We start from the raw sequence: 18,555 nt of genomic DNA, 5'->3' as shown, positions 1-18,555 counted from the left end.
AGTCAGTCTGACATTATTTTTCAGAACATGGTTTCCCAGGAAATTTCGGACTTCGTTTTTCATTTGAATAAGGAACAGAATATGAAAGCACTTTGAACGTACTGAACCTCTACAAAACTGAAAGCCCAGTTTGGCCCCACGGCAGCTAGCACTGAAACTCTCCATGAGAATGAGCCCATCCCATTGTGAGTAACATGGAAGCGTTTTTTAAACAGAGCTGTCATGACATTATCCTTGCAAGTGACATGGATACCCTTTCATCTGGTCATAGCACTGCTGTTTTGCTTTACCAAATTTTGCTAGTAACTGCTCAGTAAGGTAAGTAAGTGCACTAAGTAAGTGAAGGAGCACTTTTGCCCTTCTCACCATGGTGTCCCTCATCCACCTCATCATAAACAAGTATTGGGTACCATGAAACAGCAGGGACTCCATTAGAATCAGACCTTTGTGGAGGGCTCATCAAAATGAAGTTCTTGTTTCCATCAGCATATTAGCCCTTGTTTGGCATTTCTGCATCCAGCCCTTGTTAAAGCCCTGTAGGCACGAGATAAAACAAAAAAGCATGAAATAAATTTTTTGTCTTGGTGTGAACAGATTGCAACAGTCTCACATTTGTTTGTTTTTCAGAAACATTCCTGCCACCCTCTAGTGAAGAATCCTTGGCCTGCAGATCATTCACAGACAGTTTACTAGAAACATTTGCAGTTCACAGTCCTTGCCTCAGTCTTTGCTGACTAGTGGCATACATTGCACAGCGCAGCTTCTTCTTCCTTGACATCTCGTCATTTGTAAGGTGCCAACAAGGATGCACTGCTGGTATTCCAGTCAGACAGGCAACTTGCTGTCCACTTTTCCTCCTTGCTCCCACAAGACATCCAATGCCTAGAGATAGTAAAGGCTGCAGTTTGAGACAAGCCAGACAGCTGCTCCGGTATTCCATGTTCTTCAGCATATACTCAAAACCTGAAAATGGGGTTACTAGCCAAACCAGGGCAGGGGGAGAAGAGGGATTTGAAGCTAATTATGACAAACTCTAATACTGTCACAGTGAAATTAAGACCATGAGGTGGCTGGTCATAACATGTCTGTCAAACAGACATAACATCCTAGCCTTGTCCTGTAAGAAGCCCTTGTGGAGCTTCCCCATCACACAGTAAGCGTGTTGTATGCTGACAGTGTTGGTCATTGTTCAAATATATTGGTTCCATGAAATACAAATAATGAGGGAGAAGGAGAAACTGAATTAATTTCTCAGACTAACACTCCCATCAGCAAATTCCTGGATATTTAAAAGATAAAAAACAGCAAGCAGCTGTTTTTGATGACTCTGGCTTCATCTTGTCTTGATCCAACAGAAGTGACCTCGTCTGAAGCAGTAATACCCAAAAATACATACCTGCAAGGTACCTAGCAGTTTAAAAAGCAAGACTGTCTTGAATGAGGATGGAGAGCATGCCAAGAGACAGAAACCTGCTGGTAGTATCTGAAAAAAGCACGTTCATCTCAGGTACCACGTTATGTAAGACAGGCACAGGTCTTTCTGCCTCCTGGACAGGGCAGCAGGCAGTTCTCCTTGCAGCCCCAGTGAGCACGGGCACGAGGCTCCCAGGATCATGCTGTGTTTCCCTGGAAGACACAAGAGTGCCTAAAACAGGTGTTTGCAGCATTTGGGTAAATTCTGAATGTGCCCCACTGCAACCAGGAGTTACCATCCATTGCTCTTGTTAACTGACGCTCCACAGTTCCTCTCACATACACTGAGCCTAAACTCACTCCCATCCCACAGCATCTCCTCAGTAGAAAATGAACCACAGCACAAGGTGGAGTGCAGCTTCTGTCATTGCCCTGCATTCATCTGCTGCTAGAGCTTTCTGAGAAAAAAGCAGCCCATGCTCTGTAACCCCTCTCACTAGACACCCATTTGATCTCTCAGAACCGTCTTGGCCATGGGAAGAGTCATCTCACAGCTTTCATAACAGCATCAGCACTTGCCAACATCACAGGATTGGGCAGTTTAAAAAAAAAAAAAAAAAACAACCAACAACCAAAAAACATTTCCAGCCTGAGTACAGTCATGTTTTCTCATCCTGATGACTTCGTAGCCAGATGCCTCTGAGCTTGCTCATCTGACTGATAGTAAGTAACAAACAAAACACCACCCATAAAGAAGGCAGCTCAGCTTATTCTTGAGGCTATACCTATGCAACACTGTTCAGCAGTGTTGCTTCAGCTCATACCAAAGGAGAGTATGACCCCGTATTTGAAAGGCATAGGAAGGGTGGCAAAGTCATGGAGAAAAGCTCCAGACAGAAGTGGGCTCCTCCAGTGATTGAGACAGTTTTGCTGCTGAGGGCTGCAGACAAGGGAGGAGGAAAAAAAGCAACAAGATTTTGTTTAGGGATTTACCTGGATGAACTTTTAATACCAGTACAGACTCGGAAGGAAAGAGTATTTCTTCTTTTGCAGTATGGCTCTGGTGGGTGCTCTAGTGCCTAGAACACATGAAAGATTCAAGCCCATCCTAGCCAAAAGACAAGCGATGACCATGTGGTGAAGGTCTGGAGAGCAAGTGAAGAATTTAAGGCACAGAGCCCAGTGGTGCCCTCCCTGGGGCAGTCATCCTGAGCAGCACGGCATCAGGGCTCAGCCTGGGTTCAGACGTACAAATGGCTAAATGCCCGATGAAAAAACCTGTCCTCCCCAAATTCTGCTTTCCGAGAACTGCGAGGGGCCAGCTGTGACCTGCATGAACAAATATATCAGCACATGCCACTGCAGCACCCTTGAAAAGAAAAGGTTTATGTGTTTGCTCTCATTTTCCATCCTGTTGCCACACACCTGTGGTGCGTCAGGCACGCCATTTTCCACACTGGCCCTTTACTGTAACCTCTTTCCCCGCTCTGTGCTGGCAGCAGGCTCCCATTACGTGCATGAGCAGCTTCAGAGCAGCTCTAGCCCTGAGCTCTTTTGTCAGGATGAAAGTCCCCTCTCAGAGCTGCACAACATGCTTTGATAATGCACGTCGGCTCTGCTCTATCAGTACGCAGAACAATGAGGATTGGTACTATATCTGAGGTATTAATTAAATACCTTAAATAGCTACATAAGCCATTTAGCCAGGGCTCAGTGCATGTAGGGAGAGCAAGATACCAGTACAGGGAACAGCATATAGTCCATAGTGAACATTTCTGACACTTTTCATTGACATTTCAACTAACGTTCTTCCCCGGTTACCTATATTCTACAATGGATTAAGGAAACTCATCACAGATTGCATTTAACTTTTCCAGCCAAACTGCACTATGTTTCTAAACACCTCCTTCTTCTTGGGGGAGGAGGATGGGGAGGACTAAACCCTAGAACACTTCTGTGGTCAAGCACAGGAGGCTATGGGTAACAGTCACAAACCAGGATAGAAACAGGGCCAAAATATAGAACAAGAATGCAAATAGAAGGGCAAAGTCTAGGTATTTTACAGAAGATCACTTCTGTGAAAATTATTCCATCCAGTAAAAAAGTGTAAAATGCAAGGCAACGCCTGAAAGGGAAGAGGGACACTGTAGGAATGGACAAGGCTCAGCAAGACTGGCCCCAGGGTGAGACAGACTTGGAAATGGTTGCTCCCCAGAGAGGTGAGCAAAACTGGTACAATACCATGCTGGGAAGCACTCAGGAGAGTCTGAAAATAAACTGGAAAACAACATGATAGTGCCTCAATTCCTGGTCCATTTTTAGTTTTAACTTTTTCTGGAACACAACATGTTAATTTTAAATTTGGTGAGCTTATTAGAAACTCCCAGACCAAATCACTAATCTCACTATACCAGCACTTAAAATCCTTAAAAGAGGATTTAAGATGGAGCAAGAGCTGGATGAGAAGCTGTCAAATCCCCCACAGCCCATCTGATGAGAAAGGTCTCACCCTTCTCCCAGTCACCTAATTTCCTCCAGCTACTCTGATGCTGGTGAGCCATGCAGAGATGCAGAAAGGGAGTGAGTATGGAGCAGAGCTCAGCGAAGCAGCTCTCCTGACTCACTAATGGAAAAGAAAAGGCAACACCATCCTAGCAGCTCCCAAGAACAAATCAGGGACCTTGACTCTGCCACAGTCCATCAAAAGTTTGTTCTCCAGAGCAAGAACATGAGACAATTTGAACTTACTTAAAAACAATCAATGCTGGGACCCCTCTGTACTGTCATATTTTGTTCACTAATGTGGGATAAGACTATGAGGCAATACTGAATCAGGCCCCGTGTTTACTGCACCCAAGAGAAAACTCTGTATAAGCATGTCTGTGGTGTGCTAAAATGAAGACTAAGCTATTTCTCTCCCGCAGTCTGAATTTCAATTACCGTGCTTGTTGCAGTGTACTGAGACCAGGCCTCGGTAGCCATTAGCTGGAGAATCAAACTATAATGTGTTTGACCCAATATATGTCCTAGTGAGTGACAGAGAATGGTATTGAGGGGGAAATACTGCGGGCTGTGATGGATCGGATTCCTGGAACAAAGAATTGCCTTCCTCTTCTCCACTCCCTTTATATCCTCCTGCCAAAGCACTGGGGATAGTCCTATTAACTACGGGCTACAGAAAGCATTGCAGCATCTTGCAAGGAAGTCACAAAGACGGGTTTCACACTAAATAACTGAACTGTCGGAGAGAAACAGAGAGAGAAGACAACACTGCATTGCTGGGAGACAAAAACTGAAAATTTTATAGTATAGATACGCCATCCTGCAGCTTCTTTGGGGCCTCAGGCTGCTATTTATTATGTGTGTACAGTGCCTCACACAGTAAGACTTTGATCCCTGACTGGAGCTTCTAGGAACTGTCTAATCCGAACAGTAATAACAAACAATTACTCCATGTCTGAATGATGAAAAACATTTTATTGTGTTTTAACAATTGGGTATATAAAAAACACAGGGAAGTTTCAGAACAGTTACTCTTTAATTGTTTTTTTATTAACCAAACCAGCTTAATAAATCTCTGGGCATTTCGTTAATGAGCACAGTTACGTGCTGTGGAAAAGCCAAGTGATTATCATAAAAATTATGTCCTATGAAGGTTTCTATGCCTTTGTTTTACTTGCTGTGTTACCAGACCTGCAACACAGGCCACAGAGTTACAGTGTGGATATACAGTCACTTTTTTAACTCCCTCTCCTTTCAAATACATACCCTTTGCCCTTTTTGCTACTACCACTGGTGGCAGTTTAGAGGCAGGCGAGACTCTTACCTCATTCAACACTGAGCAGTAAGTGAAGAGCAGAGTTCAACAATTCCTCGTCACTACTCAGTGGACAATGCTGAAGTCGGTGGCTGGGACTGCCAGGCCTGTGCCCTACCATTTGTCACCTCGGCACTGCGAGGAGTTTGAGCTGTGCGCTTTATATCCCTTTGTGTTTGTCAGAACTCCAGAGAGAAAATTTTACTGGTGAAATATTCACAGAGAAACAATCTAAAGCGAAATCAAAAAGCATTTAGTTGGAAAATGAATTCCCATTTATAATTCAAGTGTCTGTCTCAGAAACAGACCTGAAACTCTTATTTCTCTAACCAGGGTTCTCTAACCTGGATTTCCGAATAAAACCATGCACAACTGTCTGCTGGCTTCAGGATCTAAACCAAACGTCACTGACTTTGGCAGAACGATTCAGCAACTTCAGCATGCCTTGGAGCACATCTTTTGGGACAAGGCACCCACACCCTAGCCCTGCCTGGGGTAAACGGCCATATCATGAACAAGCCGCAGACACCAAGGCTTCATCCCTACACTGAGGCTTCATCCCTACTGTTAAATACAATGGGAGATGCCAATAGCCCAAGTCTGGCCCTAAGGCCAAGTGGCATATGCCCATACCACAAACTTACTTTCTCCCCAAAAGAAGACAGCCTGATCCAGGTTGGCAGGGGATCGGCATATGCAAACTGCTATCATCTGCTAAATAATAGTGCTTCTTTGCTAGGCAGCAAAACCAACCTTTTTGGGTAGGATGGCTTTAGTGTCAGACCTGAAGAAAGGCCCATATGTCTGAACGTTTCTCTGTTTCCTTTCTTCTCCGTCTATATCAATAGGTCTAACACAAGGTGCTATATCTCCCTGCCAGCCTGACCTTGCTCTTCATTTTCACCGTTCCTCTCCGGTACCTCCCTAAAGCCTGCCCTCACACCTGCAACTGTGCAAAGCCGTTTGTTAAAGCTCGTATCAAAAGTGCTTGAAAAGTAAATATTTGCAAAGATCAGGTCCACCGACTCTACCTGCTGACTATTACCTGGGGTTGTGTTCCTCATGGACAGCGAGTCAGGTGTCACCGAAGCACAGGAAAGTTGACTTGTGGTGTTGTCATCATCTACAGTAGCTGTTAGAGCCTGAACTGTGGTGCCCAAAGAAGAATTATAGCTAATGAAACACCCAGAAAGCCTCACTAGCATCAAACCAAACACCGGGCTTCAGCCTGAGCTCGGATTTAACTCACATGTGGATCTGTTTAAATTCACTGAGTAATCCTTTACAAACACCTCCAACCAGCCCTATGACCTACAGAACAGAACAGAGCAGGGCAGGGCCATGGGGTGTTCTGCCCCAAAGTCACACCAGCACCTTTGATTTCACAGAAAGTTACACCAGGTCTAAACTCCACCTTTGCACATAACCAGGCATCTCCTGAATTAGGGAACAAATGGGTAATTGTTAGCATAAACTATTGTAGCTAGTAACTCCAATAGCATAGATGCTGTTGCAAGCATAATAGAATGTTTGGCAAAGACACTGTAACCCTATTGTTAGCAGAAGTTACAGAAGTTGGGTAGATAACAGAAACTTAAATGTATACACTCAGCGACCATCTGGTTGAAAGCAGCCTTGCGGTCTGAAGCTCAGCCAACTCAGCATTCTGGGCCAAAGGTGAAGGTACACGGTGAAGAAGACTGTGAATCTCCCTCCAAAAGACCCCAATAGACGACCACCAGACGACAGTACGCGTGTGCCAGGAGGAGGGAGCCTATAATAAGAGGTTCCTGGAAATAATTAAAATATCCCCGCCTTTTCTTAGAACTAGTTGTACTAACCCAGCCTATGGTAATGAATATGTACACCACAGAACCATATAAGGGACAGTTAATGCAACATACGGTGTGCAAGCTAGGAGGAGCTATCCCCCTTGCACCCGGCGCCATAATAAACATACCTGCTTTATAACTCTTTTGAGTTGTGAAGTTTGATTCCGCACGTCACTCCCATTGATTTCTGTCTCTTCCCCCTGTGACAAAGAGGACATATTGCCAGGAGGTGACTGGGTGGTGGCAGTCTGAGAGTGCCTTTCATAATGGCAACGGCAGGGTAGTTCAGCAAGGCTATGGTCATCCCCGTTTGAAAGATAGGTCAATGGGCTGGCATTCAATGAAAGTGGCTTAAGATATCCCTGTTGTTTTTCTGAGGAATTATCCTTCCTCTTTTTCAAAGGCTTTGTTTTTTTCCAGGTTCCTGCTACTTTCATGTTACTTTTCTACAAATGTGCTTCTAAATAATTTTACTGGCAAGACTATATTCAAAAATAGTATTCTGAGCAAACCTTTCAGTCACAGAAAATAGTCACAGAAAATAGACTGAGCGTTGTGTAGACTGAGTCACTGAAAACAGACTGAGTTTCTACCATTTTTGGTGAAAAAACACAGAATTTCCACATCAACAGACTAGTGCAGTGTCCAGTCTGTAACTAACCAGATGCAGAAAGCTTTGTTAGGCACAGTCCTTATTAGAGAAGGCATCCATTCCAAAACAAATCATCCCCTTCCACCTGGTTCTTTATCTGGGAAAAGGGAAGAAATAATATGTGACAGATACTGATGACTTTGCTCAGGGCACTTCTGCAAGATACTCAGATATGGCAAGGCAGTGCACGGATCAAAAAGGTATCCGTGTCGAAAGAAGCTGGAGGAAAGTCCATTGCTATCATTTGTCAATAAGCAGCTCACAGCTGTTTCTTCCTAACTCTGGATCATACTCTTAAGGCATAGGCCAACTACTAAGGATTTTAATGACATTCTTTTTAGTAGTACAAAACATTTAAAGGTCACACTCATTTTAGTCAGAAAATAGAAACACATCAAGCACCTTAATGCATTCAGACCAGCTAATCAACACATCAGCACAGCCAGGATTTTGAATCTCAAATACCTTACATTGAGCTGCTCACAGACTGAAAAATTCATAAATCAGAAATGACTAATGGCCATATTCGGCAAATAATTTCAGACAGCGAATGCATTTGAGAAGCCCTCAATCTGTCCATAGAAAGATCAGAAACGATAAGAAGAGGTGACTTTGGCTGTCCTTGTCTGAGAAATGATTTACTCATAGGAAACCCCGGTTGTTTGGCTCCCAAGACACCAACCCTGAGGAGCTGGGCAAGCCTGGGTCCAGCTCAGGGCACGCTCTTGGCAGTAATAGCAGTTGCCCTACAGAAACCCTCAGGAAAAGGTTTGCAGAAGCTATCATATTTATTAAAAGAAAAAAATCTCTATCACTCCATCTCCTGTGTTGGCACAATCCATCAGGAAAAGAAACATCTGCTCCTGCAGTGGCTGGCTGATCTCTCTGCTGAACTGCACGCGTGGCAATAACAAAGCATTGTGAGGTTTTAAAATTAAATTTGCTATGAGATTGAAATCGGGCAGATCTGCAGCAGTTGCTGTAAAGCCGTATATGCCCAATTAGCAGCCAGCCATCAGGCAGTCGCAGCACAGGCACTGCAAGGTGACTCCAAACCCTCAGGCCTGTTCCCTGGCCGCAGAAGAGCTACTGTTCGGGTGTCCCTCTCACTCCTCCCCTAGACCAGGCTGGGGGCCGGATTCAGGGCAGTAGCCATCCCAGGCTCAGGGGATCAGCTAGAGGATTCCACCTTTGGGATGACAGCACAGCTCTGATGGACACTAGCCACGCGCATGCTGAATAACACCACTCCAAACACCTCAGCTCATCTTCCTGCTCCCCTGGAAGGCCTGCAGGCAGCTAAGAGAGGAGTTACAGCTCTCAGCTCCCTCTAACTTGGGGGAGATCACTCTCTTCCTCTGTGTAGTCTGTGTAGTGCCTGCCCGGGGTAAGGTGGTGGTGGTGGGCGGCCACCACCCGTGAGGAGAAGCCAGGGCTGCCCCACGCTGGTCAGGGCCGGTTCCCCAGCAGCCCCGCCGCAGGACACAGCCCAGCCGCTCAGCCACAGTGGTGGCACCCCGGGTAAAACATGCTTAAGGAAGGGCAAAATGCCGCAAAGACAGAGAGGGGTGAGGAAAAAAGTGAGAGAAATGGCCCTGTAGAAAACAATCGTAAAAGGAGAAGGGGAGGAAGTGCTGCAGGTGCTGGGGCAAACATACCCCTTCCCTTCCCTTCCCTGGCTCCCCTGCTCCCCCTGCTGCTGCTCTCACAAATTACTCAACAGGGAGAGAGTCCTTTATTAGCCAAAATCCAAATCTCACCAGCTCTTTTCCCTGGCTCTCCAGAAGGGAATGTCTGGGAGGGAGGGAGGCCAGGGCACCCCCACCACGGGGCAGCTCAGCACCTAGGAAACCTCCTCATGGCTTCCCCCTCCACCCAGGGCAGCGCTCCCAACAGCCCCTGGAAACTGCCACGCACCGTATCCCTTTCTAGCGACAGAAAGTGGCTTTTTGTTTACCCACCTGTGTCCATCTCATCTGTGAGAGAACATGCGCACAGGTCACCACACATTTAAATCCTACAGATGCACAGTTACCTGTCTACACCAGTCCCAGGAAACCTGCCTCTTCGTGCAAGAACATGGGAGAGCCAAAACGTGTGAGCACATGAGGACCACGGCACAGCCACCAGTGCCGGATCCGAACACCTTATTCCTTGTCAAAGCACGTGCCAGATCCACTCACTTTTTCCCCTCCTGCACAGATCTAATTAAAATGAATAGAAGCTGCCACTCACAGCCAGCAGATTAGCCCCAGCCAGCCGTGCAGTTCGATGCCAGGTATAGACTTTACTGTCAGATACTCTCTAATCAGCTGAGCTGTTTTGCAGGCTTTTTTTCCCTGCCCTTCCCCCCACACACACTTTCTTGTGGTTGTTTTGTTCAGGGCTTCGCTGTGATGGCAGATTTCTGCCAGACTCCTGGGCAAATCACTCACACCGCAGTCCGTGCATGCCACAGACAGAGGGTTTTCACTGGAGTTCGGTGTAATTGCTAGCATTTATCACTTTAATAGCCTAATGAAGGTGAGATGTAATTAGAAAGGGTGTCAAATGGAATATGGAGTTTGTTTTACAATTATCTATACAGCGGGTAACCACTGGCACAGAACAGTGACTTTTAAAGAGCTGATAATATGTGGCATAAATGTTCATCACTGGGTGACTTAAAGTGACCCAAAGCCACGTTCTGTAATTGCTGCCTTTCTTCCTAAGCACTTGAAAGCAAACAGGAAAAGATTGAGACCCTCCCAAGGCTGCTTTTCCAACCAATGAAGATGGTTTATATCCACGCAACTGAGCCCATAACTGTCACCTCAACATCATTCCCACTTGCAGAGTGATCAGCAGTGATTTTGCTTGAGTGATTTTTGTCTGTGTAAGCAAACTCAAATGAATGCAACAATAATAAGAACTCCCAGCAGAGCCATTGCAAAAAAAAAAAAGTCTCCAGAAGCACACACACAGCCTTCTCATTGCACACACACACACACACACACACAGAAAAAAGAAATTAAAAAAAAATCACTGAGAATTAAAAGCAGTTCAGGAAGTTGCATTTCTTTCTGTTTTACTCAAAGTAAGTGTTCATACTCAGGGTAAAGTGACTTTTATGCAGTTGGCAGGATGGCTGACCCTTATTTAAGGCAGAATGTCTAAAAGCATGAAGAACGCTTCTCCTGGATAACGATCTCCTGCTGCTAAATAAATAGCAGGGTTTGTTGCTTGATGGATATTGTGCAGTAAAGTAATGATGGCTGATGGTGCTGTTAGCAGATAGCTTAACGCTGAGTGGGAGACCAGAGATTCAGACAGTCAGAAGTCTCCTGAGCCCAACAACCACAGTATAAAGTATGACTCTCCTTAAAGAGCTAATCTTCTTTCTGAATAACAGAGTATAGTTTTAATTTGTATCATCTCTTGAGGGCTGGTCAGATTACTGGAAGAACGATTACTTCAGAGAAACAAGCCCTTTCTTCTACAGAATGGGAGTACTTTGATACTTGGCTAATATCATGAGTGTACTTTATTTCTGGTAGCTTTCTCCAGATATTATTGCTGTAGGATTAATAATCTGTTGTACTGGCATCCTTCTGACATTATCTAAAACAGATTTTAATTTAGTGCAGAAGACTGACAAGAGGTAATATTGACAATTTTAGCTCAAAAAGTCAGAAACAATGAAGATGTAGCCTGCAGCTGTAACAGCTCGGGCTTCACCCAGCCCTGCTGTAAGATGAAAGCAGAGGGTCTCGTGCCTGCCTATGAGATGCTTCCATTCAGTTCATCATGGCAGGGTTCCCCCAGGTCTTACAAACCCATAACTGGCTCTGCATAGAGCCTCCCCGCTGCAGATGCAGCAGTGCATTAGGTGAGGATAGATTCCTAAACCACTCACAGATGACACCAGAAGTATTGGTAGCTACTTATCAGACAACACTCCTGTCACTAGTCCACCATTTAACATTTTCACCAGACTGTAAGAAGCACTCAGGTCTTCCAGAAGCATCATCCTAATAGCTATGAACTGAATCCCTTTCCGCATTATGTGACCAGCTATAGTGCTTTTGAAGAGTGTGGTCACACTCTCAACTAAGCATCAGTCTGCTTTCTGGTGCACACTCCCAGCCTGGTCTTCATTTCCTAGCCTAAACGACATGCACATCATTTCCAGTTGGCACTTACTGTCATGGTGACATACAAATTGAGTTTATGAAGCTCCTTAAAATCCAGGTTGAGACCCGATTACAGCTTCCCTGTACTTTGTGTAGCCATCTGAAGCTACACAAAAAGGACATGAGAGGCACCGTTTTGCAGTCACCTTGCAGGGTTTTAGGTGCCTTCACAAAGAAGAGGTAGCAGCTCAGGTACTCTCTTTCTTTTGTTCAATGGAACACAGTTCTTTGATATCCTCAGCAGAAAGTCTTCCTGGTTACAGTTACATTGCAGCAGACAATCGGACTTGTCATCTGGGGATCGTGTATTTATTTTCTATGTGGACATCCCATACATGAGAATCAGCATAGGTTGCCCCAACAGGTGGGATCCTGCAGAAGTGAGAGCCTCCTATGATGTGGAGGCCATATGATGACAGTGATGGCTCAGAGAAAGTGATGCTGCTAATTGCAGCAATTAAACAGTAATGATATAATTAATGCAAAAATTATGCATGGCTCAAATCCAAGCTATTGGAGTGCAAGAGGTATTCATCACGCCTAGATGAAAATAAGTCCTGTTGAGATGATATCAAATCTGCTTTTATGACTTGATCATGGATAATGGTTACAGGGAATTCAGGGAACAGTGACAGACTATGTTCAGCAGTAGAAGTAGCTGATGAGAATGGCAAGGAAACACAAAAGGGCTTTAAATTTGATTGGACAAATTGAGCATTGAAGGTGAGGAGAACTGAAAAAGTCTTGCTATAGCAAGACGCTTCAGAACCATGCCCCAGACCAACAGCAGATATTATGCCCCACATAGCCAGATGCAAAGACTGGCCTCAGTTTCCAACACATTCAAACGGACATTTAGCACATCCCCTTCCAAATGCATGTCAAGAAACAGAACCAGAAAAGTCAACTGGTTCATTTTACTTTTTACAAAACAACCTTTGGTGAAGAGCAGGTTTAAAGACCAGCATTAACTCTGCATAACCCACATCTCCAGTCTAGTATATTCACAAATCCCTATTTTGAGAGATGAAAGAAATTAAAATTTCCTAATGTCACTTTCAATTAAGAAATTTGTATGATATTGCTTAAACTTCAGAAAGCAGGTATTCCCAGATAGCTGGTAAAAAAGTGTGAAAGTTAAAAGTAGTCTGTCGTGTTTGTTCCATGCCTACCCCAGCTCTCAGCTCATTCTGCAGTTTGGCTTCTAAATTTTGAAAATCCACCTTGTCATATTTCAAGGTATCTCCTATCAGGGCCTTAAGAAGGACATGTTAAAATATGGCTGAGAAGGCCTTATAAATTGCAAAGAAAAGATTCTTTTTTTGTGATATTGAAAGCCAATTGTAGCAGCCCACGAATGAAGACAGTCACGTCAATCAGATGGCTGTACCCAGTAACTCTTTCCCACATTTAGACCAAAAGACTATTGCTGTGATTGCCATTTGATTGTGCAGCAATAGTAGAACTGCAAACCACCGAGTTGTTTGGCTGTGCTACAGGTTGAGAGTGTTGTATGTTCTCTGGGTCTGCAGAAATGCTTTGGATTTGCAAAACTGTACTGAAAACATGGCCCGCCCCAAGCCTTTCCCACAAATCCAGCTTGAAATATGACTGCATTAAGTGGTAGTTTACTGGAACTATAATATTTATGCTTCCATATTGGGTACCTTAATGTAGCAATAAATAAAACCAAAATGTTTGCTGTGTATTACCATGCATTTTACTGATTGGCCTTCCTATGGACAAGGACAGAGGTCTCGAGGAAAAAGGAAGGACTCCGAGCAATGTCTGGGCTGAAAATACACAGTGCATATTATAACGCAGTCTGAGTTGCTAGTGCAGAGTTTTCGTGCATGTTTTTCATGCCACAGCCCACATGCAATCACTTTTTACCAATCTCTTTCTGCTGAATCCAGAATCCTCTCTCTGGTTTCTTACCAAGTCACTGGGGTGAAGTCACTAGGGAGCTTTGAGAGTCAAAATTAGCATACAGTGTACAGCTTTGTCCTCCAGTAGCTTAAAACATTTTGGTTTATTTGTTTCTAGCTAAACATAGAAAGCCCTGAGGTCCAGTAAAGTGGACCCAGTATTTGTGTTCATGCAAGCATACAATATATTGGCCATTTGGCTTTATGAACGTACCTTGTGTGGTGTCTAAGGAGGAGTAATGGTTTTCCATTTAGACTGTGGAGTCTACTGCTTAATAATAAATACACTCCTGACATTGTTAAATGATAGCCTGCTTCTAATAAACCCCATGCTGATCCGTGTGTTGGTTAGAGTGGGTAATTCATCTTTCTGGGCTGTTAAAACTTTAGCTGGGATTATAAAGACAACATGAATCAGACACGATCAGCATGTCCCCTGCTGGTTTGCTCATTTTCTCCCCATAACAAAATACCGGCTAGTTTTCTCTTCGCGTTGCAGATCTTGTTATTAGTTGATTTCATTATTAATCACTCCTGAGGCTTGGGAGGCCTTACATAAGGGAGGCCTGTACGTGAGGGATCCACATGTTCTACAGCAAAAGACCAGTATACTTTCACGCTCACACTTCTCCCAGGCTACTTGGTATCAAGTTGTAATCCCTTTGTGTTACTGAGTAAAGAGCCTGCAGCCACACTCTGACTCCACAAGAATGATCTGAGTGCTCCAATTTTTTCCTTGATTTGCTACCAGAAAGAAAGAAAGAAAGAAAGAAGAGAAATAAGGGGGGGGGGGAATCATATTATCCTCAAATCTAATCATGGCCTCAATAGCTCCTGAGGATTTGACTTTATGAAGCGGCTTATAAAAGCCATCCTTGTCATCGTGCCCACTAATGTACCCTTTGGTCTCAAGCGCTGATAAGGGCTTGTTTGAGTCATTTTAAATTAGCTGATAATATGCTGATAAGTAGGCTGCAGGATGCACCAGACAGCCAAGTGCCCTAGAAAGAGCAGTCCCCAAGGAACAACTCGCAACTGCCTAAACGGACCTGGCTTCTCACTCCATCAGGGTCTCACCAAAGGTAATGGGGCTCCCACTGTCTCCGCTGAGGTTGGCATCGGTCCCCCCAGGAGCAGGCATGTCACACCAGGAAGGTATAGTGTACTCAGGGCACGCACAGCTCTCCACCAGTGATCCTCCACAAGCTATCACTGTAAGCCTGGGGAGATAGGGCTCCCCAGGCCCCAGCACAGCCCTGCATACTCGAACACACAGGACGCATGATTTAGAAAGCGGAGCTTTTAACTCCCCATTGCCTCACATTAAAACAGCTCAAAGCTGAACCTTTTAAATCACAGACTGGGTAGCGCGTAGTCCCTTTGCACCCATCCACCCACAGCTGCTACTATTATTATTTGCCACAAAAAGTTGAAGTCAGGTTAAGGACATGTTATTTTTCTTCCCCTAATCCAGTTACTTCCTACAAAATCCAGTTGAGGCACCCTGAATTTTTCCCTTTCCCTTCTGGATGCTTACACTCTCAGGCACCTTTTGACAACTACCATTAATTATCATGGTACATGAATATGGGACCTTTCATTTCTGCAGCTGCATACAGGCAAACCAACAGAAGATTTGCTTTCTGCCACCAAAGGCAACAAGCTCAGCTGTGAATGTCACCCTGTCCCCTGCAGAACAACCAGTGCCTGCCCCAGGCCTGGTCAGCCAGGGTCTTTTTCCCTGTTGTCTCGGGGAGAACCTGAGTTGGCATCTATTGCTAGGAGTCCATCTGCTCCTGATTGGGGATAACTTCTCAGTGTTCATGAGCCAAACTCTTCAGCCCAGCCCCGACACTCCTGCCAGGGGAAAAAGGCAAGGCAGGACCCACAAAACATACCCAGTCTTGGCACAACTGGAGCTGGCAACCTTGGGCTGAGGGAAGAGGGGGGATGACTCCAGACAGGAGTTGCACTGCAAATACACCTATATCTCCAATAGCAAAGTAGTGTCCCAAGCCCTGATGCCTCTTAGATATCCTAAAAATTAGATGTTAACACACATCAGGAAAACCTATTACAAAAGACCAAGAGAGATGGAGGGGAGGGAGGGAAAGGTGGTGGTTTTGTTGTGTTGTTTTGGTGTTCCCCCCCCGCTTTTCCCTTTAAAGCATACTCTGTTTCGCTGTTTTCTGTAGGTTGGCTGCCAGAGTATCTAAACAGACAGGCACCAGCTGAGGACCAGACTGGAAGGACAGAATCGGCCAGAGGAGGGGAGAAGAGAGATACAAGACACTGAATCTATCCAGAGAGAAAAGCAAGCTGCATGCGTGAGCCTCCAGAGCCACCGCTTACCTGGCAGCCTAGGTAGAACCTCACAGACCGGCTTGCTACCTCCTGAAGGCAGGGGGAGCAGCCTAGCATCTTATTTGCAAGGCAAGTCCCTCAAAGCAGATAGAGCTGCCTCACTTGCCCTGGTAATATGCTCTGGGTTACACCACCAGGCCTCATGAGTCTCTGTAATATGATTGGGAAATATGATACACCTGCCCTGAATTAGAGTAGATAAGTTTATCTCCTTTCAGAGCCAACTCACGGATGGGTAGAGATCAGATCAGCTGTAAGAAATTCCTTTTATTGTGCAACTTGTTATTCACAGTAAGGTGAAAATGGCTTCAAAGGTGACCCCATGCACTCTGAGGGATATCTTCTTATATCTAATGTAGTTTATACAAACCAAATTGGTTTTTGCTTCAAACATCTCTCTGCAGCAGAAAATCAATTTCAAGATGCAACGGCTGTGATCTTTCAAGCTAAGGATCCATTGCAAACATGCTAAGTGTTTGGCAATGCAAAGCTGCAGAGAGAGGAGAAGTAATGCACATTATCAACATATGTGCCGTGTCCAAATCAAGTTTTCACTTCCAAGTCAATGAATAATCCACTGCCACTCTAACAACAGTTTCACTAACAGAAGCAAAAATATGTAGTGACCAGATAAGCAAATTTGTTTTAACCCCTACAGCATTCTGGGGCAGCCATTTTAAGCCACTGGATCAGTTATCAGTCAAAATAAAAAACCCTGAAAGTGCAGGGTGTTCACCTGAGATCCACCCAGGCTCTCTGCACCCCTGGGAGCAGGCGTTTTCATCCTCAGGTGATTTGTAACATCCCTGGTTACTCCCCAGTCTCACCCAACCTGCTGCAGCAGCAGCCTCACAGCTCCACAACTTACTGTGCATCTTGTGAACTCACCCCCCTTGCCCTCCATCAGCTTATGTGTCAGTCAGACTACCCGCAAGTGCTTCCCACCACTGCCAAATCTCCAGGAAAACTCCCTTTCACCTCAGCTTGTGCACAACCCTCCCCAGCTCAACTCTCCAAGGATTAGTAAGAAGGTGAAAGCAGCCTCAGGATGAGGATTAGGAGCACTCCTTTCCAACACTGCATGCTCTTCTGCTTTGCATGAAATGATCGTTGCTGTGCATCCTCCTCTGTCTGATGATAGCTGTGTCCTTATTGTCAGTGGCCCCAGGCAGCTAAAGTCCAGTAAAACTTGTAATAGCTATCTAAATTGCATTGGCTTAGCCCAAGAGAGTCGGAGTTAATGTTAGTAATACCCTTGGATCAGGTTGTGACTGCATGTGCTGTTTGGGTCTGACTCTGTGTTTAGAGAAAACAATAATCTCTGCTAGAGAAAATAGCCTGGATGTCCATGGGAGTGATCCAGGAATTGTCAGCAATATCAGAATTCATGAAAACTGCTCAAAGTGCGTCTAACACAGATTCCTCTAAAACCACTTCAAATGCAAGAACAGCATTACAGTACCAGCATGCTGACCTCCATTAAAATAAGTTCAGGCAACTTCTCCAAAGCTGAGAGAAGGAGGCATGGCATTGTATCTTTCTGCTGCAGAGGCACACAGACAGAGACGTGGATCATTATGTGTCTCCATGGTCAGAGTTAGTTGGGAGCATGTAGCGTGTGTTTAATACGCGACACGAGCATGGCCGCTCTGAAGGACCACAGGAGCACTGCAGAGTCGCACGCTCTTTTCAGTAAGAAAACCGAGGATTGGGGGGACTTTGCTCAAGTGCTGTGTTACAAACCTGACCCCATGGTGTAGCTCTGAGCCACTGGGACTGAATTTGCAGCTTACTCGGACAAAGCACAGCCACTCCAGCCCACGGCCAGGAGGTCACGCTGCCAGTTTGCAGAGGGCCCTGCCGCAGCATTAAGGTGCCTCGTGCGCTCTGAGCATCCTGGCAGAGGACTCCCTGCTGCAGCAGAAACAGCTGCTACCCTACAGGGAAAGCAACCCTCTCCCTCACGCAGGGTAGAACTAAGAAATTTTAAAACTAGGAAGACTTTTATCACCTTGACCTTTAGATGGGAGTTTGCTTCTTCCCACTTCTCTCAGTTTGAGTGGTGGGAACAGCCTAGCCAGGACACTTCTGTCTGTAACCAGCTCACAGCCCAAGGTAGGAAAGCTTGGGTCGCAGAAACTACAGGAAAAAGTATGTTTACAATCAGTAAATTTGTTCACACTGAAGATCTCTTTTCTCCACCCTTCTCTTAAAAATAACCCTAAACACATTTCTACTGGCTTGCAGACTCCAAAATGTTTCAGCCTGGGAACAGTCCTGATTTTGCAATATCCTTCTTTTATTACGTGTATCAGGTTACATATAAGCTTTCAAAGCTCCATTTCGTCTCCCTTTTTTTTTCCTTGGTTGGTTGGTT

General features: G+C 45.0%; 1 protein-coding gene across 4 annotated transcripts in view; it reads right to left on the bottom strand.

Annotated features, from left to right (window-relative positions):
* Nucleotides 1-18,555, bottom strand: part of CAPN13 (calpain 13) — a 76,256-nt gene that overhangs the window by 56,616 nt on the left and 1,085 nt on the right. For 2 of the 4 annotated variants that reach the window (XM_076334707.1, XM_076334708.1), the window contains exons 2-3: nucleotides 7,191-7,262; nucleotides 444-534 (exon numbers count right to left, since the gene is read on the bottom strand). The exons of 1 other annotated variant lie outside the window; for it this stretch is intronic. The gene's annotated coding sequence lies outside the window, so the exon portion shown is untranslated. The remainder of the gene's footprint in view (nucleotides 1-443; nucleotides 535-7,190; nucleotides 7,263-18,555) is intronic. One more of the 4 variants, XM_076334709.1, reaches the window with a different exon arrangement.

This window comes from Aptenodytes patagonicus, chromosome 3, assembly GCF_965638725.1.
Source record: "Aptenodytes patagonicus chromosome 3, bAptPat1.pri.cur, whole genome shotgun sequence".
NCBI lineage: Eukaryota > Metazoa > Chordata > Aves > Sphenisciformes > Spheniscidae > Aptenodytes > Aptenodytes patagonicus.
This window is presented reverse-complemented; position numbering and strand designations above follow the sequence as displayed.